At 44.5% G+C, this 15,244-nt stretch overlaps 1 long non-coding RNA gene across 3 annotated transcripts; it reads right to left on the bottom strand.

Moving 5' to 3' along the window:
* Window positions 1-135: 135 nt before the first annotated feature.
* Window positions 136-15,036, bottom strand: LOC134352391 (uncharacterized). 3 transcript variants are annotated; one of them, XR_010019390.1, is made up of 3 exons: window positions 14,751-15,036; window positions 2,633-2,815; window positions 136-310 (listed from the first exon to the last, which is right to left on the bottom strand). It is a non-coding gene; the product is annotated as an uncharacterized LOC134352391 (long non-coding RNA). The 3 variants fall into 3 exon arrangements; XR_010019392.1 differs by lacking the exon at window positions 14,751-15,036 and adding an exon at window positions 5,316-5,352; XR_010019391.1 differs by lacking the exon at window positions 14,751-15,036 and adding an exon at window positions 4,819-4,896.
* Between the last annotated feature and the right edge of the window lie 208 nt (window positions 15,037-15,244).

The following is a 15,244-nucleotide window of genomic DNA, read 5'->3' on the forward strand; positions in this document are numbered from 1 at the left end:
ACCAGTATTATTGTATGTGCTGTGTTTTGCACCTTGGCCGCAGAGGAACATTGTTTTGTTTAGTTGTATACATGTGTACAGATGAAGGACAATATACTTGAACTTGAATTAATCTTTTAATTCTGCAGTTTGACAACACATGACCACATGGACATTCTGCACTAAAATTTTGTTTACATTCTAATTGTTTTCTTTCTTGCAAAAGAATGTGTGTCATTTCAAAGTCAAAAGCTGAAGAGATTCTGCAGATGCTGGAAATCCAGAGCAAAACGCACAAAATGCTGGAGGAACTCGGCAGGCCAGGCAGCAACTATGGAGGGGAATAAAGATTCGATGTTTCAGGCTGAGTGTCTTCATCAGGACAAAGTTGAAGTCAACTTTATTGTTCCTGCACAAGTACATTTATGAGCAGGTGCTGTGAAAAACTTACTTGCAGCAGCATCACAGATACATAGCATCATTTATGCAGCGTTCACATGAAAAACCTAAATTAAACACAGTTTTAACGAGAGAGAGCAAAATTAGGACAAAAAAAGCCAATTTTAATACAATGGGAACAAAGTGGTTATAGTGTTCAAAGTTCAAAGTACATCTGTCACCAAAGTATGTATACTATATACAACTATGAGATTCATCTACTGTTTACAGAACTTGTAGTTAAACTGTAATGATAGAGTTGTGCCAGTTGGTTCAAAAAACTTTATTTTTTAAAAAATGTTGAATGCATCGTTTTCTTGTGAACGCTGCTTGTCCGATGCCATCTGTCTGTGACACTGCTGCCAGTAAGTTTTTCATTGCACCATGCACACACAGACAAGGCATAGACAATAAACGCGACTTTGAGTTTAATTCTTATAATATTTGAATGAGAGGTGATTGTTTAATAGACTGGAGTGAATCATTGTCATCCAGGGTGTGGTGGGTTCCTGAACACACTGAGAGGATCAAAGAATAAACTGCTGTCTGCACTCAGCAGGCCAGGCGTCTGTGGAGGGAAATGGACAGTCTATGTTTCTTGTTGAGACCCTTCACTGAGAGGATGGCTGATGACAAGACCCTCAACATGTTTAAAAATTGGAGGGTCATAAGTTACAAGGCCATGGATCAGGAGCTGGTGAAAGGGATTTTGCCGCAATCGTTCTTTATCAGCCAGCCTGGTGAATGGCTGTAATGCTTGGATGCTAATCATATCATTTCATAGCATGGGACGTCGAACATAAAACAGTACAGCCGGGCCCCTCAGCCCACAATGTGGAGCCAATCTATATAAACCTCCTCCACATTCAATCTAACCCCTCCCTCCTATACAGCCCATGACCCTCCATTTTTCTATCGGCCATGTGCCTATCTAAGAGCCTCTTAAATGTCCCTAATGTGTCTGCCTCTACCACCACCCCAGGCAGCGTGTTCCAAGCATATACCACTCTCTCTGTAAAATACCTTCCCCAATGTCTCCTCTAAAGCTTCTTCCACTCACCTCTGCCATTATCCATTGCTGGCCTAGGGAAAAAAAGCACTGGTTGTCCATTCTGCCCATGCCTTTTATCATCTTATATGTTTCTGTCAAGTCACCTCTCATCTTCCTTCACTCCAAAGAGCAAATTCCCAGCTTTCTCAACCTTTCTTCATAAGACATGCTTTCTAATCTGGGCAGCATCCTGGTAGATCTCCTCTGCACACTCTCTAAGGCTTCCACATCCTTTCTGTAAAGAAGCAACCAGGACTGAGTCTGCTGAAGGGCCTCGGCCCAAAACGTCGACTGTACTCTTTTCCATAGGTGCTGCCTAGCCTGCTGAGTTCCTCCAGCATTTAGTGTGTGTTGCTCGGATTTCCAGCATCTGAAGACTTTCTCTTACTTGTGGAGGCATTACTCCAAGTACAGTCTAATCAGGCTTTTATAGAGCTGCAACGTTATTTTGTGGCTCTCGGACTTAATCCCTCAACTAATGAAGGACAAGACTCCATATGCCTTCTTAACAACATCATATCGTATCATTTATTACAACAGAGAAGACCGTTCAGCACTTTGAGTCTACTCTCAGAGCTTCCCTATCAGTCCCATCGCCCCTTTTGTTATTTCTCACACACTGATCATAAACTTTCATTGTTCTGTAAATATTTGATGGACAATTCATCTGTCGCTGAAGCTTTGAGCTGTCCTTTCTCCTTGGGAGAAACAGAGCTATAAAGAACATTTATATTTACAATGGGGCTTGCAGCTCCTCAAGTTCCCAGCTGTTACTGTTGATATGTCAACACCAGCCGGCAGGCCCCTGGCCTGAGAGTAAAGAATGACCTGCTGTTTGGCCGATTTAAATGCTGGGCCAGATTTTAAAGGTCAGGGTCTTGGGGCTGGAGGAAAGGGACAGAACGGTGTTCAGCTCACTGCTCGCGAGGTTTATTCGTCTCTGCGCTGAACAGCACTGTGGTCTGCAACTAAAAGGCTCCTGGATCGGCTGTGACTGGCTTCGTAGCTGTCGGCTCACTTTCATCAACTTCATTTCTGAATGTTACTTGTTTAATTTTATTGTTTGCCTCCCAGAAGGTCAAAGTTCAAAGTAAAATTTATTATCAGGGTACATACATGCCACCACATACAACCCTGAGATTCTTTTTCTGCAGGCATACTTACCTTGTGGTTTGGAGGTTTGTGTACCTCAATGACCCGGAGATCTAGGCAGGCTGGAGTCAGGGCTTTATGCTTTGGCTCTTGGTAGGGTCACCCATGCCAAACAGGTCAAAGGGTAGAGGCCAGACTAAGAGTGGTCCACCGGTCTTCCAGGTTCGGGGCTCAGCTCGAGGCTAACAACCCTGACTGATAAAACAAAATGGTTACGGAAACAGTAATGAAGAATCCTACATCTGAGTGGCCAAGGACAGGCAGAGATTGAGGACCTTCATTGCTGCCCTAAAGATCAGTAGCATAACAGGCAGTAAGATTTATTGATTGCACAATTTGTTTTTTTCTGCACATTGGATGTTGACAGATTTCTTTTTTTTAATGGGTTCTATTGGGTTTATTTGTTTTGTGATGAATCTGAAAGTTGTATATGGTATACACACTTTGATAATGGATATACCTTGATAGAAGAGGCAGATCTGACCTCAGTAAATTGCTGCCATCACCAGCGAGGCCACGAGCTAGTGATCTGATCCAGCCATGCTGGTTGAGGGATGGAGAAGAGAGCACTGTTACTCTTCTGAAAAACATTGACACAGTGTCGTTTACATTCAGCCGGGAGAGCAGGTGGCAAAGTTATTAAAGATCAGATTAGCTTTAATTGTCACATGTACATCAAAACGTACAGTGAAACACATCTTCTGCTCGCACGATCAACACAGTCCAAGAATGTGCTGGGGTCAGCCCACAAGTGTGGCCACGCTTCCAGTGTCGATATAGCATGCCCACAATTTACCGTACGTCTTTGGAATGTGCAGGAAACTGGAGCACCCCGGGGAAACCCTTGAAGTCACGGGGAGAATGTATGCCCTCCTTACAGACAGCGGCAAGAACTGGACCCCGATCGGTGATCTCTGGCGCTATGAAGCATTACGCTATCATTACACGTGAGGAGTGCTTGCGCCAGAAGCGTGGTGACATTTGTGGACTGTCCCCAGCACAATCCTCTTACCATGTTGGTTGTTGCCACAAAACAATGCATTTCACTGTATGCTTCAATGCTTTGATGTACATGTGACGAATAAAGATAATCTTCATCTTAACCTGATCACAAGCAAGAGCAGATGCTGGAAATCCAAGTAACAGACACAAAATGCTGGAGGAACTCAGCAGGCCAAGCAGCATCTATGAAAAAAAATACAGTTGACGTTTCGGGCAGAGACCCTTCAGCAGGAAACTGGCCTAAAGTGTCTCGCCCCAAGACGTCGACTGGACTTTTTTCCATAGATGCTGCCTGGTCTGCTGAGTTCCTCCAGCATTTTGTGTGTGCTGCTTCATCTGAATCTGATATTTTGGGTCTACAGTCTAGATTAGGGGTTCCCAAACTGGAACCCACAGATCCTTCAGTTAGTGGTAAGGGTCCATGGTATAAGAAACTTTGGGAACTCCTGGTCTAGACCCTTCATCAAGTTATTTTCAACATGGAAGAGGTTATTTTAGTGAGGAATTCTCTCTGCTTCCAGCAGGTCTGCTGGCTGTGATGGACACTTCAACAGTCCGGCTACACAGACTAATTCCACTCAAAGGCTGGAAATGTTGGTGGACCCAAGAGAGAGAAATAAAGTTAAAAAAAACAAAATAACAACTTCCTTGGCGCACAAATCCCCAAATTTTACACAGTGCCCCCTATTAATTTCGTGGATGGTGATGCACATTGCAGCATTAACATGTTTCCCGTTCTGGATTTTATTTTTAGATAATACTGGTTATCAAACCCGGAGGAAGAACGACTGTCAATCAAACTGCCGAGTCTAAACTACACTTGGACTAGCAAACGCCTGGCGAGTGCACAGGAGCGGCGGCCTGCCTTAAAATAGTCATGGTTACAAAAGGAACATGTTTTTCTTGTACGTGTGACTCATGCACGGTTTTTTTTTCATAGAAGCTAGTTGATTAAAATCCAGGATGTGACTTTTGCTGTCAAACTCAGCAACTGTGCGCTATTTATTTCTAGAACATCCCCGCGGGTCGGCTTATAAAATATTGGCAATATCCGCATGGTAACTGCATTTGATCGGGGTGCACTAATTAAGCTGGTTCGCCCACGCAGGATAATAATGTGAATCGTTTTAGGATTTATGAAAGAGACTTTCCTGTTTATCTAGAAAATCGCGGGTATTATAGTAAGTCCCGAGTACCTTGCCTTCCGGGCAAACTGTTCATTAAAAGCGACAGGAGTTATTTATGAATGGAGACTCGAGAGACGGCAGGTGCCGGCTTCTGGAGCAAAGCGACAAACTGCTAGAGGAACTCAACGGCTCGAACAACACGTCCAGATGCAGGGGCTCGACCGAGGCGTCAGCAGTTCCTCTCCCCTGCGGATGTTGCCAACCACTGAGTTCCTCCAGCCGTTTATTTATGAAAGTCAGGGAAAAGCCACAGCGCAGTTGTTGCCGGGCAGATTACATGCAGCGAGCGTGAGGTTTAACGTTTTATCCAGGACAACTCTTTTAAAAAGGGTTTGAAATGAGAACAGCACAGGCGCCCTTCAGTCCACGAGGTTGTGCCGGCCTTGTAACCTATTGCAAGAACAATCTACACAAAATGCTGGAGGGACTCAGCACATATATTGAAAGGAACAGAGTCGACGTTTCGGACCGAGACCTTCATCAGTCCGGATCAAGACTCTTCCTACCTTTGCTGCCTGACCTGCTGAGTTCCTCTGGCATTTTGTTTTTGGTGTTACTCTGGATTTCTACCATCTGCAGAACCTCTTGTCTAAATCCAGTCTAATGAGTTCTGCATTTTAATTTGGCTGCGGAATTTCTAAGTTATGCTATTTATTAATTCTCCCCTCAAAATATTAGTTTGGTTTATTTTTTATCCAGAATTAACATGCTCATTTCAATACATTTTTGGAATTATATTACTAACAATGCACTAATCGGAAAAGCTGCTGGACTCTTGTGACCCCTATTCTCTTCTTCCCCTCCCGGGCAACCTGTTTCGTGTCACCCAGCTGGAGCCTGATTAATAGTGACGAACTGTCCAATCAGCATTCTCCGAGACAACCGCAACTTCGCGCACACCCGGGACTTCATTGATAAAAACACACAATGGGAAGCACGTGACCAAAGCTTAACAACGCCGTCCAGCCGCCCTCTGCAGGGAGGCGGTGCTACTTCCTCTGTGCTGCGTCTTTTAAAGGGAGGCCTGGGCTCAGAAGGCGTATTTAATCGTTTGCGCAATCCGCTTTATACAGTACTGTACACACATAAGCAAGTAAACTGTAGATGCAAAAATCAGATAGAAAACTTACAAGGATGTTGTCAGGACTTGAGTACCTGAGTTACAGGGAAAGGTTGAATAGGTTAGGAGTTTATTTCCTGAAGGGTAAGAGAAAAAGGGGAGATTTGATAGAGGTGTATAAAATTATGAGGGGTATAACGAGTGTAAATGCAAACAGGCTTTTCCCACCGAAGTTGGGTAAGACTAGAACTAGAGGTCATGGGTTAAGTTTGACAGGTGAAAAGTTTAAGGGGAATACGAGGGGGAACTTCACTCTGAGGGAGTGGTGCATGTGGGTTCAGTTTCAACATTTTAAGAGAAATTTGGATGGGAGGGGTATGGAGGGGTATGGTCCTGGTTGCAGGTGGTGTTGAGAAAACAGGATGCAGAAGGACTTAGACAGATTAGGAGAATGGGCAAGGAAGTGGCAAATGAAATACATTGTTGGAACTTTGATAGTAGAAATAAATGTGTGGAGTATTTTCTAAACAGGGAGAAAATCCAGGAATCAGAGATGCAAAGAGACTTGGGAGTCCTTGTGCAGAACATCCTGAAGGTTAATTTGTAGGTCGAGTCAGTGGTGAGGAAGGCAAATGCCATGTTAGCATTCATTTCATGAGATCCAGAATACAAGAGCAAGGATGTGATACTGAGGTTTTATAAGGCACTGGTGAGGCCTCAAGGTATTGTGAGCAGTTTTGGGCCCCTCATCTTAGAAGAGATGTGCTGGCACTGGAAACAGTCCAGAGGAGGTTCACAAGGATGATTCCAGGAATGAAAGGGTTATCATACAAGGAATGTTTGATAGCTCTGGGCCTGTACTCGCTGGAATTCAGAAGGATGAGGGGGGATCTCATTGAAACCTTTCAAATGTTGAAAGGCATAGACAGAGTAGATGTGGTAAGGATATTTACCATGGTGGGAGAGTCTAGGACAAGGGGGCACAGTCTCAGGTTAGAAGGGCGCCCTATGAATACAGAGATGTGGAGAAATTTCTTTAGACAATGGGTGGTAAATTTGTGAAATTTGTTGCCATATGCAGCTGTGAAGGCCAGGTCGTTGGGTGTATCTTAGGCAGAGATTGATAGGTTCTTGATTGGACATGGCATCAAAGGTCACAGGGAGAAGGCCAGGAACTGGGGTTGAGGAAGAGGTAGAAATAAGGATCAGTCATGATTGAATGGCGGAGCAGACACGATGGGCAAGATGGCCTAATTCTGCTCCTATGTCTTATAGTCTTATGGTGTAGATTGGTGGGACTAGGTGGAATAATGGTGTGGCACAGACTAGATGGGCCAAAGGGCCTGTTTCTGTGCTGTAGTGCTCTATGACCCTGCTGGAAATCTGAACTAAAAAGAGATGTTGGAAACATGTCTGAGAATTATAGATCTGCTGGGTGTTTCCAACTTACTAGTGTTACATATTCTTGATGTTGGCTCTCCTTCATTGATACACCTTACCATTCTTTAGCAGATAGAGCTGCTGACCTCACAGTGCACTGATCCTGACCTCCACTGCTGTCTGCGTGGAGTTTGCAGGTTATGACTGCATGGGGTTTCATAAGACCATAAGATATAGGGGCAGAATCAGGTCATTTGATTTCAATTCAGTGGCCTGGAAAGCAACACAACTGGGGACCCTTCACCACTGCAGTCTTCCTCGGTCTTCACTGCCGTTGCGATGTGTCACCATCTTCCATCAGCTCTTCCGCTGAGGTCTTGGTTGGATCAATCTTTGTCTGGTACCTCCTTGACCTGAATGCCACAGGTGACCCTACCAGGAGCTTAGCGCCAGATGGCTAAACTCCAGATGGCATCACCCTGGGGATCTCAGGAACTCACGAGCCACTCCACCATGACAAGGTGATGATCATCGGAGATAACCTAAGGATGTGCAGGGGGCACCCTGCAAGTGTCACCACACCCTCCAACATTCACACAACATGCTCACCGTGTTCAACAGATCAGCATAAGCAACAAGTAAAACAAAGCTTCAAAACAAGGCCCTTCTCCATCCACTCACACAGAAGACCTCCGGCCCCACGACAGGCTACCTCTGGGCCTCTGACCTCGGACTCACAGACATCTGGCCTCTGACCTCTGGATAAGCCAAGCCAGGGGCTTTGACATGAGGCATTTAGCCTCTAGATTGGGGGACTGCTCCGTCCTCCACAACAGACAGGATCTCCCGGTTGCCACCCACTTCAACTCTGCTTTACTTTCCCATTTGGATATGTCCATACATGGCCTCCTCTACTGCCATGATGAGGCTAAACTCAGGTTGGAGGAGCAACATCTCATATACCGTCTGGGTAGCCTCCAGCCCCTTGGTATGAACATTGAATTCTCCAACTTCCGGTAATTTCCTCCCCCTCCCTTCCCCTATCCCAGTTTCACTCTGCCCCCTCCCCCAGCAACATATCCTTTCTGTGTTATGGGGCCTAACACTGTTGACAATATTCCAAGTGCGGCCTGACTAGTGTCTTATAAAGCCTCAGCACTAGCTCCTTGCTTTTATATTCTATCTACTTTGAAATAAATGCCAACATTATATTTGCCATCTTTACCACAGACCCAACCTGTAAATTAACCTTCTGGGAGTCTTGCACAAGGACTCCTAAGTCCCTTCACACCTCTGATGTTTAAACCTCCTCCCCATTTAGATAATCATCCGCATGATTGTTCCTTTTACGAAAAGACATTATCATACATTTCCCAACACTGTATTCCATCTGCCACTTTATTGCCCATTCTTCCAGCTTGTCTAAATCCTGTTGCAATCGCATTGGTTCCTCAGCACTACCTACCCCTCCATCTATCTTCCTGTCATCCGCAGGTTTTGCCACAAAGCCATCAATTCCACTATCTAAATCATTGACAAACAATGTGAAAAGTAGCAGTCCCAATACTGACCCCTGAGGCACACCACTAGGATAGGGTCTTAAAGTTTATATTCAAGAGTGAAATGGGTCCCCATTTCCTGAGGTCATCCCTGTCCCCTCCTGTTTGTAAATGAGGATAATGATGCCTCTCCTCATGCCAGCTAGCGGAGTAACATTGTACACTTCCAGGAGATCCGTGCCCATCCAGTCCCACAGAGCTGAGTGCCACTCAGCCGGTAAACTGTCACTTTTGGGAGATTTATTCCAGTCGGAGGAATGGATGGAGCCAACCAGCTCCTCCAGGGTTAGTGACTGTTACAGACTCTTCCACTCACTATTGTCTAACACCTCCATGACAGAGGACAGGAAATTCTGGGTGCCTGCGGTGGCTGTGGCCTTTCTGTTATACTAACTGACTGCAGATCATCAATATGTCTGTCTGCTAGTACTCTATGGAGCAGTCCTCTTCCTTAAGGCTGCGGATCACAGGTGACAGATTATTTTCAAACCCTCTGAGTGAAAATATTTTCACCTCTGCTCTGATCTTTCTTGCAAATACCTTAAATCTTTATCCCTAGTTATTGAACTGCACCTTTTCCCACACACAGCGAAATATGCTTTTTCTAATTATCTAAGTCCCTGATAACTTTATACTCTTCAGTGAAATCTCTCCTCAGACCTAGAAATCAAAGTGAACATCCACGTTTGCCCAGTCTTCTGATATAACTACAAATCTACAATTCTGGCAGTCGCGGAGTCCATTGATTCTCAATACCAATGTCATTCCACATTACTGATCCCCCTTGTGCCAGGATTGTACACAGGTCTTTGCATTCTCAGGAGCAAAGCACACAAGTTGCCAAAGGAACTCTATGGGACAGACAGCATCAATGGAGAGAAATGAATAAACAGTCGACATTTTGGGCCCAGGCCCTTCATCAGGACTGGAAAAAGAAGGGGATAAAAGCCAAAAATTAACTCTCTGGGATACTTTCCTACTATCTGTTGTCCCAGTTTGCTCTCAGTATTTCAAACAGGCCTCAACCAATGCCTCACGAAGGTTTAGCTTTAACCTTTTATAACCTCTGACCCTTTCGTGAGACTCTGTAACCTCTGACACTTTCTGTAGGACTCTTGAATACTAAATTTGTACCCCTCTCTTGTTGGAATTTCTGACTGATTATAATTGGGATCCAGATAAACACTTAGATAGACATATGGATGATAGAAAAAAAAGGGCTATGTAGGAGGGAAGGGTTAGATTGACTTTAGATTAGGATAAAAGGTTGGCACAATTTCATGGGCTGAATGTCCTCTACTGTTCTATGTTAGAGACCGCCCACCATCAGGCAAAGGAGGATGAGAGGTGACTTGGTGGAGGTGTACAAGATGATAAGAGGCAGATAGAGTTGAGAGCCAGAGATTTTTTTTTTCTGGCTACTACAAGGGGGCATAATTTTAAGTGGACTGGAGGAAAATATAGGGATAATATCAGAGGTAAATTCTTTACACAGAGCAGTGAATGCATGGAACGCACTGAGGGGGTGGTGATAGAGGCAGATACATTAAGGGCATTTAACAGACTCTTAAGTAGGCCATTGGATGATAGAAAAACTGGAGGAAAGGGTTAGATTGATCTTAGAGTAGATTAACATGTTGGCACAAGGGCCTGTACTGTTCTGTGTTCCCTGTTCAAATAGATCCAAATAATAAAAGCAGAACTTGAGTTCCTTTAATGAACTCAGTGCATTTTGCGGCCTCTTTATCGGAGTAGTCAAAAGGGGAGAGAGATGTCAGAATTTAACTGTCTGCATTGTTTGGAGAAGGGGATTGAAAAGCAGCCCACTAAACTTTCATCTGTAATCGGTCACTGTTCTCAGCTGTTCTGTATGAAGGTCTGACTCACATCTTCCCAGCTGCTGTTGGGTGCCGTAGCACTGCATTATCCTGTAAGAGCTGCTGACAGAATTGGGGTAATCCTGTCACTTGGATGACTAAAATGCTCAAAAGATTGGAATAAATTACAGTCGCTCGGTAAAAGTTGCAGAAGACAGTAGACTCAGCCAGCTCCATCGTGGGCACTAACCTCCCCAACCATCGAGGGCATCTTCAAAAGGTGGTGCCTCAGAAAGGCGGCATCCATCATTAAGGACACTCACCATCCAGGTAGTGCCGTCTTCTCAGTACTACCAGCAGAGACCCTGAAGACACACACTCAACACTTCAGGAAATGCTTCCTCCCCACTGCTATCATTTTTTTTAATGGTACATGAACACTGCCTCACTATATTCTGCTCTTTTTGCACAACTTGTTTATCTTTTCATGTATTCCCAACATTTTAGGAACAGCTTCTTCCCCTCAGATTTCAGAATGGTCAATGAACCCAGGAACACTATCTCACTACTTTAGCTCTCTTGTTGCAGTAATTATTTATTTTCTATTATATATATATTTCTTATTTATAGTATTTTTAATGTATTGTACTGTACTGCTGCCATAAAACTACTAATTTCATGGCATAAACCTGATCCTGATTCTGTCTCAGTAAAGAAGCCACTGATGGGTTTTAATTACAGAACGATACAGTAAAAGTTTCAACCAAACAAAAGAGGGGACATGAGTTGATAGATGTTGATATACTTTCACTTGTATCCACGTGAGGGGATGTAGGGAGTTAGTCATGTAAAAATCAAAGTACAGTAGGCAGAAAAATGCTCTTGCAGAGAGTTTTCTATGGAATGGAAGTGTAAATGGTCCAAACTGGTAAGCCAATACCAACCCTCCCTCTGTCCCTTTCATCTCGTCTCCTGACTCAACATTGGATCACTGCGGAATACAAAACGTAATTTAACTCGCACTTATTTTTCTTTTCCTTTCTTCCCCCTCCCTCAGCTGTGCAACACTCAAATGTCCCTCCCACAGGTTTCTTCCTCCTGCTGTTCCCACCTGCTCTCCCCACCTCCCTTATTTGGTTCCACGCTCCACCTTCCTCTCCTATCCAATTCCATCAGATGGCCTGGTGGTGTAGCTGTTGGCACAATGCTTTACAGTGGCAGCTGTAAGATCGGGGTTCAACTCCTGTTGCTGCCTGTAAGGAGGTTGTATGTTCTTGTTCTGAGCAGGTGGGTGCTCCGCTTTCCTGCCATATTCCAAACACAAATAGTGAGTTGTGTGCATGCTATGATGTTGTGCGCATACTGTGATGTATGCATGCTATGATGTGTGCATGCTATGATGGTGTGTGCATGCTATGATGTGTGCATGCTGTGACGTGTGCATGCTGTGACGTATGCATGCTATGATGTACGCATGCTATGATGTTGTGTGCATGTCATCGTGGTGTGGGCTAACATAATTGGGAGAAATGTATATAATTAACAACCATCTACATTGAGCTGGGGTTTCGCTTTAAGGCTGGACCGATGTGATGACGTTATTGCGTAAGAATTTTTAGCGTGCTTTGGTTGTGTAGGTTTTGGAGTTCAGTAAAATGTGTTACGGGTTTCGTTAAACATAGAACGCCTCACTTCGTTTTGTTTGTGTAAGCCTATGATGGCACTGGGAGTGTGGTGACAACTGGGGGCTGCCCAGCACAATCCTCACTGATTTGAGTTGATGCAAATGACGCATTTCAAAGCAAACTATGCAAGTCATAGTCATACAGCACAGAAACAGGCCCTTCGGCCCAACTGATCCATGCTGTCCAAGATGCCCCTCTAAGTCTTTCCCATTTCCGTGTCATGGTTAGTACCTCTCTAAACCTTTCCTTATCCATGTACCTGTCCAAATGTCTTTTAAATATTGTTAATGTACCTTTATCTTTATCATCTGCTGCTCTTTTTCGCCTCCTCCTATCACCTCCCAGTCTGTCCCCTCCTCCATTTGGATCCACCTATCTCCTGCCAGCTCTTGCTCCGCTCTCTATATCGGCTATCTCATAAGGCCATAAGACCTAGGAACAGAATTGGGCCATTCAGTCCGTCAAGTCTCTCTGCCCACCCCCATTCTACCCTTTCAGCCCAGATGAAGAGTCTCGACCCGAAACACCGACTGTCCATTGCCGACTCTCACCGACTCTCCACAGAGCCAATGAGTTCCTCCAGCAGTTTGTTTTATGAAGTATGTGCACTGGGTTACTTTATTGCCTCGTCCTTCCTTAACCTGTCTCTTTCTCTACCTCTCTCTCTCTTTGAGATGTTCTTTAAGAATCACCTTTTTAGTTCACCTCTTAAAGATCTTCTTTGGCTTGGTGTCAATTTTCTTCTCTGGTCATGCTGCTGAGGACTGCATAACAGTTGCTCTGAAATTGCAGGATTTCTTTAGTCCGACCACAGTTGCACCGATAGCACTTTCCGACAGAAGGTGACTAGGGTGTAATCAGGAAGGATTTTTGTCCTATATCCTATTTCCAGATTATAGTTCCCGATTGAAACATATATTATGTAAATGTGTTTACTCTGATGTTAGTTCGGATTAAAAAATTCTTCCAGATGTTGGTATGAAATTGTCAATGTACCAATTCAACTTAAAATATTCAAGATTCAAGATTGTTTATTGTCATTTGTCAATACACGGGTGTAAAGGAGAACAAAATGATTGTTACTTTGGATCCAATGTAGCCCAAAAAAAAACAAGCATAAAGAACACAGTAAAAAAAAAATAAATATAAATAGATAAGAATAGCTGATATTCATAGACTGATTGTACATTCACAAAGTGACCTTCTCCAAGGATCAACTTGTTGTTGGGGAGAGGCTTGTGAGTTTCTGACATCTGAAGAGTGATAACATCAGGGGCTTAACTCCTAATAGAATCATCCATGGAGGTAAAGCGGGAGGTTATCCAACCAAGAACCATTCTTATTGAATGGCAGAGCAGGCTCGATGGGCTGAATGGCCTACTTCTGCTCCTAATTCTAAATCAATGATGGAGCTGGCAGAAGATGATGTCACATCACAACGGTTGTCAACGTGGAGGAAGACTGAAGCAGTGAAGGGTCCCCAGTCATCCTGCATTCCACGTCACTGGACCCTGACCCCGATCTGTCAAGGACCGTGTGGTGGCTACCCGTGCATCAAACTCCCCATGTTAGGCAAAATCGGGCACGGGCATTCGTCATTAAGAGCAGCCCCTAAGGAGAACATTATACTCAACTTGAGTTATCACACAATGACAAGTGCATAAAGCAAGGCTAGGTACAGGAGTATCTCTACATAAGGTGACTCTGACAGAAAATGATAAAGTAGTGGTGGTAGGGAGCTGGGGAAAGTTAACCGTTTTTGAGTCTGGTGGTCCTGGCTTGTAGCCTCCTCCCTGACAGGAGTGGGACAGACAGTCCGTGAAAGGGTGGGAGGGCTCCTTCATGGTATCGCTGGCCTTTTTCTGGCTCCTTTCTGTGTATATGCCCTTGGTAAGCCACATTAAATGTCAGGGTACAGAAGCAGGGACCCAATCACAGACCACGTACCAGGCGCACTGTGATATTTACTGAGTAGCAAATCCTGGGGTGGGGGTGGGGAGGCAGCAAAGTCAGCGTTAAAGTTCAGGCGGAGATCAAAAATCCTAGAGAAATCCAAAAACTAGAATCAGGAAACAGGCAGAGTCGTTATTCAGACGGACAGAGTTCAGATACAAATGCTGGAAAGGCTCAAGAAAACTCACTGATACAATCTGGCAACAAACAGGTGAAAACACAGGACTGAATACACTGAGCAATAAACAGAGAGGCAGATGATAGGTGGAGCACAATGAGACACAGGTGGCAGCAATACAGGTAATAATGAGAAACAGGTGAGAGACGGAGTACTCAGTAATACAGGGGCCGGAGTAGACAGGAGCACGAAAACAAATAAGAGCACATGGCAATACAAAACCACAGACTGACAGCTAGGGGGAAACACACAAAAAGACAGTTCTACTGGAGGTACCGACATTAAAATATAAGTCATAAAGGGCTTAACCTTAGCACTGGGGACTGTCGGCCCTGCCAAATGCCACAGCACATGGTAGTCCTGATGAAGGGTCTCGGCCTGAAACGTGGACTGCGCCTCTTCCTAGAGATGCTGCCTGGCCTGCTGTGTTCACCAGCAACTTTGATGTGTGTTGCTTGAATTTCCAGCATCTGCAGAATTCCTGTTGTTTGCACATGGTAGTCTTTGCCTTTTGAAATGCATTGAGCAAAGCACACAGGTCAGTCACAGTTCACAGACTGCACAGAACTTGAACTTGATTCAGTCAGATACACAGATTTACATTACTGATAAATTACTCAATTTTCACATTAACTTGTCACATTAGCTGAATCAGTTACTTCCCCCTCGCCATCCACCACACTCACCCCTGAGTCAGAAGCTGTGGTTTCAAATGGCCATGCAAAGATTTGGTGAGGGAATGGAAGTTCATGCCCCTGGGCAGTACAGAAGGAATACCACACTGTCAGAGGAGCTACCTTTCC

This window comes from Mobula hypostoma, chromosome 9 (assembly GCF_963921235.1).
Source record: "Mobula hypostoma chromosome 9, sMobHyp1.1, whole genome shotgun sequence".
Classification (NCBI taxonomy): domain Eukaryota; kingdom Metazoa; phylum Chordata; class Chondrichthyes; order Myliobatiformes; family Myliobatidae; genus Mobula; species Mobula hypostoma.